The sequence below is a fragment of the Ailuropoda melanoleuca genome, chromosome 8, assembly GCF_002007445.2.
Source record: "Ailuropoda melanoleuca isolate Jingjing chromosome 8, ASM200744v2, whole genome shotgun sequence".
Classification (NCBI taxonomy): Eukaryota; Metazoa; Chordata; class Mammalia; order Carnivora; family Ursidae; genus Ailuropoda; species Ailuropoda melanoleuca.
In genome coordinates this window covers 57,217,780-57,223,467 of record NC_048225.1, presented here as the reverse complement: position 1 = coordinate 57,223,467, position 5,688 = coordinate 57,217,780, and the positions used below count along the sequence as shown (strand labels likewise).

Sequence of the window (5,688 nt, the reverse complement as noted above, 5' to 3'; positions counted from 1 at the left end):
ATAGAACACCATGTGTCTATGAGAAATCAGTTTGTCTCATGTCCCTGCTTTGCTACAAAATATGTTTTCTAATACCCACATCAAATTGGAAATTTCTGTCGTTGGGTTTTTTTTTTTCCCTCTTAGATATTTACAATGTACATCAGATCTATGAGATTCTCTCCTAAAGCAACCTAACTTAACTGGTGATTTCAAATATGTTTGACCAGAAAAATCTGTAAATAGAATATTTATAAAACCAATGAATGATAATATTTCAGGCTCTTAAGTTCTGGAAGTGATATTATGGTATGTTAAATTAAAAAAATTCTGTGCTGTCTTCAAGTAAGCAACAATTCTTTTGCCTCTGTTCTAGAATAAACTACATCAAAAGGATATTTTTCTAGGAAAGAAAAGGAGCAAAAGAACACTCTAGACCTTGTTTTCAGCACAATGTCTGATGAATTTTTATAATGTATTCACTTTTCTAGATCTTCACCAGCATGTGTTAAAACACAGTTTTGTGCCAATTTGGATACATTGTTTAAGAATCCAGAAAGATAGTAATTACTGACACAGTTATAATGAAGAGGAGAGAAAGGCTCAGATGACTCACTTAACCACTTAGTAACATACCTAAATAATATCAGAATGAGGATTGTGGATTCAAAGAGTGTACTAGTGACAGTATGTCATGCTGCTTCCTAAGTACTTAACAAACTTAGAGAGATATTTAAGAAATAATAATGAAAATGTCATCAGAATAGTGTATATAAATTTATGTTGGAGAGAGTCAGTTGATAGAATTTTTCACACAGGAGAGGGAAGGTCTAGATATTAAAGGCCCATGGCTGAGACGAGCACACTAACTGGATTTTCTGGACCACATGACAATATGATGACCCATTCACTATTTTCTTCAACCCTCTTTCCTCCTTTTTTATGCCCACACCCTACCTCGTTTCCGTGTGCCGGATTCCAACCACCTTTCAAAAATACCTGTTACATTCCATTAATGTATATCATTATCATTTTTCTCATATTTTCTAGCGAATATTTACTTTTCAGTGTCCAGAGAATTTGGAAGAAGTGACTTCACAGATTTATGAGCACCTTGTGTTTGGCTTCATTGTGCCAGGCATTTCTACGGAGGACAACTGGCCTGCTCTTCAACGCGATCCCGAGTTAATGCAGGCAGGAAGTAACCAAAGCTCTCCAATGTTCCTATAAATGCACACTGAAAGAGGATTTACACAGCAGTGATTTCTAATCCTGGCTTGCATAATAGACTGAGGACTATTAGATACAAATACAGATTGTAAGTCCTGACTCTGAAACTTCTGAATCATTAGGTATGGGATAGCACCTTATGATTTCCATAAAGCGCCTCAAGTTAATCTGATTTAACTTATTTGACATTTGGGGACTGCTGAAAGATAAGATAATATAGGCAAACAATTATAATATGAATTGGAATGTGTTAAAAAAAATATAAGGGTGGGGGCACCTGGGTGACTCAGTCAGTTAAGCTTCTGCCTTTGGCTCAGGTCATGATCCCAGGGTCCTGAGATCCAGCCCCTTTTGGGGGTCCCTGCTCAGCGGGCAGCTGCTTCTCCTTCTCCCTCTCCCGCTCCCCCCACTTGTGCTCTCTCTCACTTATTCTCTCTCTAATAAATAAAATTTTAAAAATATATAACAGCGAAATAATAAAANTTAAAAATATATAACAGTGAATTTAATAAAGCAGTGTATGATTTAGTATCTGATAACCCTGATTTTACATGGCCTTTTCTCTTCTTTAAATCCTCAAAAGCAGACATGCGCACTGATTCCATTCTGTGCTCTGACAGTCTCAGGTTTTGCAGTGCTCTATCCCTTCCTCAACTGGAGTTACTTGTGGCAGAAATTCTGCTTTACTGAAGTTGTAATTTCCAAGCACTTTTTAAAAAGTACATATTTGGAACTCTCAAAAGAAATATGCTAAGGAAGAACGAGTAATATGTGGCATGTAGTAATTAATAATAATTATTATTAATAATAACTATAATCAGCTATTAAAGTTTTTCTCAGGATTTTCCTGTGTTGATGTTCCCCTGTTAGAGGGGAAAGGAGAGGAAAAACATAAATAGAATTGACTTGGACAAGACATTTTCTGTCTTTTTGAGGCTCTAGAAGTTGAGAAATTCTTAGAATCCTACTTATTCATCAACTCTCATTCAGAAGACTTCCACGAGTTTCACAATTATTGTGCAAAACTACCAGCTGCCATAGAAAGGAATGTTTTATTTTGTTGACCCTATTCATATGAAGAATTATAAGTTAAGTGATCAGATTTTTTTCAGTTGGCTACATTACGATTGTTTTGGTGACAAGGAGAGAAAAACAAATTTGCATAGAAGAGACAGTGATAGACAGTGGTGGTACACAGGGCAATAATTGGGAGGCAGAAATATAGAAAGGGCTGTATTTAACTGCGACTTGGGCCCAACTAGGCAAAACTGACTTTGTGATATGTGATAATAGGAAGAGTTCAGGATTTGAAGCTAAAAAAATTTTGTTTAAATAATAATTCTATTTCTTTCAAGCTGCCTAGCCATATTCTATAGACTGTATTTCTTTAAAAAACATATTCTCCAGATATAATAATGAAATGACACATATCTTCCAAGTTTAATTCATGAATTATAAACAAATATGATAACATATTAGGAGGCCAACATAAAATAGGAAATTTTAATAATATAATTGCAAAATTATTTGAGGTTTTGTATTTGATGTCCATTGTTGTCATATTTGTGATACCTTCCAGCTGGGAAAACATTTAAAGCAGTTTATAGAAATGAAACTTAGACTATTGCTTAATGATGCTGGTATATATGGATCTAGAAATGTTTGGAAAACTTTGGAACTAGTTTTGTAAATCATGAGTCAAGCCTAAAACAAAAACCAAACCAAACAAAACAAAAAACTGTTTTTGGTAATAGCTTTGGAAATGTAAGGATTCTTGATCTGGTATTTTTATCTGTTAGTTACATGAAGGCATGAATTGTGAAATATTTATCTTGAGAGCTGAATGGAGGACAGGGGTATACAAAGTTAAAGTTCCGCATGATAGATATAGAATGGTGACAGCTAAGAGAAAGCAAGACAGACAAGATTTAAGGTTAAGGTACAACCACAGGAAGCAAAGAACAAAGTGAGTTGAATGACAAAGATTTAAAGAAAGACACAGAACGTAAGTTTAAAAGGTATTTGCATAAGCAGGCACACATGCACACACCACTTATCCAAATATTTAAGAATGAGATTTATAAAGTCTTGGTCGTAGTATACACCTGAGTCTGTGTAAATTATTAGCTGTTACACTCTGGGCTCACTGATATCTTATGTATTCAGTTAGCTTTCCTTTTTTCTCCATTGCTCTCATTTATTTTCTCTCTTCAACCCACATCTCAGTGAAATGACCACAGTGAAATGGTTTCTTCTTGTTTCTTTGTTTCAAACTAAAAAAGACTTCCTGCCTTAGTGGATCCTTCTTGAACCCAAGGCCAGAATTACCAGCATTTCTTCTAGCTTTCACCCACCTGCCCCAGAATGTTTCCATTTTCATCTGCTCTGAAACGGAAGACTTATATACTGTAAACACTGACCTTAAAATGGAGTGTCTCCAAACATTGGTGCTCCCTGGAGAAAACAGAGTTGTCCAGAGGCACTGAGCTACATGCTTCATAAATATGAAGCATAGCATCATTGGTGATGAAAGAAAGAAATGAAAGAAGAAAGAAGAAAGAAAGAAAGAAGAAAGAAAGAAAAGAAAGAAAGAAAGAAAGAAAAGAGAAAGAAAGAAGAAAGAAAAGAAAGAAAGAAAGAAAGAAAAAGAAAGAAAGAGAAAGAAAGAAAGAAAGAAAGAAAGAAAGAAAGAAAGAAAGAAAGAAAGAAAAAGAAAGAATCCTGATTCTGAATACTGTTTCCCAAGCTTGGGATGACTTGTGATAAATTGCTCACCTCTAGACAGGAATAGTTATGAGGAGGGCTTACCTCCCATTTTTTCTCTTCAAGATCCCTCTAGTTCTAGATTCCCTCTCATGAGCCCCATGTGCAAGGCCAGATCACAGAAAATCTGGGGTGATTTTATGTAAGGAATTGGCAAGTCATTCTGGTTTTTTTTTTTTTCCATTACCATGTTGTTTACCTTGCTGTTATCTGGTCAATGTCTCCAAAACTTACCTACCTCTCCCTTTCATCCCCATGCTAAACACAATGCTACCTCAAATACTATCAGGAAAAAATGAAGCCCAGCTAGTGTCCATCATTTCATGGAGTAGAGTACTCATTAGAACTGTGATGGAAGAGATAATATAANTGGTCAATGTCTCCAAAACTTACCTACCTCTCCCTTTCATCCCCATGCTAAACACAATGCTACCTTAAATACTATCAGGAAAAAATGAAGTCCAGCTAGTGTCCATCATTTCATGGAGTAGAGTACTCATTAGAACTGTGATGGGAGAGATAATATAGTAACACAAAGACCAGTTGTTTTGAATACAAATGCTCTCTGCTTCCTGGTTCTTATTAATAGTAAAATAAGAAAGGGTTTAATTTATTGGTAAAAAGAGATCTAAGGAAAGAAATGTGAGATGCTGAAAATTGGTTAAGTGGGTGGACTTTGAGACAGACTATGTGGATTTGAATCCCATTTTCCCTACTTAATGGACATATGAGTTTGGAAAGAAATTGTGTCTCCATTTCCTCCTCTAGAAAGAGCAGGCTAATACCTAATACAAAACATTGTTTTGAAGATTAAAGAAGCTAACATTTTTATAACAGTTAAAACATTTCCTGATATATAGTAAGAAATTGTAATGGTTTGTTGATAATGAATCTAAATCACTTAACTAACACTCGGTGTTCCCAGGCAAGGATGTTTTGTGGAAGCTCGTACTTATGGGAGTTGCCATGGAAATGTCTCCTAGATTCATTTCTGGAGTTATAGAGGAGTTCACAAATGTGACATCATCTTCCTTCCTAGATTTACTGTCAATAAAGAACAAAACATATGAGTAAAACAAATGGCTTCCAGAACATCAACGTTATTACTGAGTAAAAGCTGTGTAGTTTTTTTTTGGTTTAGTTGTGCATCCAAGCTGGTAAATAGGGATTTCTAAAAATCTTTCCCTCTCAAGCCCCCCAAATTTAACTTACCTCAAAAGTCAGGTTTTTGTTCGGAGGGGAAAAGCCTCGTCAAGAAACTTATGGAACTCCTGGATTTTAGAGAGTGGTACTGCGATCTGCAATGTCAACACTGTCATGTGACAATTAAACCTATGTGTTTCTAGATTCTCCATACAGTGTATTTACTTTTTTTTTTAAATATTTTTTTATTATGTTAGTCACCATACAGTACATCCCTGGTTTCTGAAGTAAAGTTCAATGATTCAGTAGTTGCGTATAACACCCAGTGCACCATGCGATACGTGCCCTCCTTACTACCCATCACCAGTCTTTCTGCTAACAAATGTGAAAGGCTTTCACATAGCTCAGGGCACATACTAAATGCTCAAAATTTGTTTCCTAGGTTGGAATCTTCTCCATGATCTACTCAGTCAAGTAACGAACCTTGACTGTCTCTGTTTCCTCACTTCACACTTCTTATGTTCCTCTCGTAGCTTGAATTTCAGCTTCATTACCTAACATGGTGTTTCTGAA

At 35.6% G+C, this 5,688-nt stretch overlaps 1 long non-coding RNA gene across 1 annotated transcript; it reads right to left on the bottom strand.

Moving 5' to 3' along the window:
* Nucleotides 1-4,113: 4,113 nt before the first annotated feature.
* Nucleotides 4,114-5,366, bottom strand: LOC117803378. Its single transcript, XR_004627173.1, has 2 exons — nt 4,370-5,366; nt 4,114-4,210 (listed from the first exon to the last, which is right to left on the bottom strand). It is a non-coding gene; the product is annotated as an uncharacterized LOC117803378 (long non-coding RNA).
* Nucleotides 5,367-5,688: the final 322 nt, after the last annotated feature.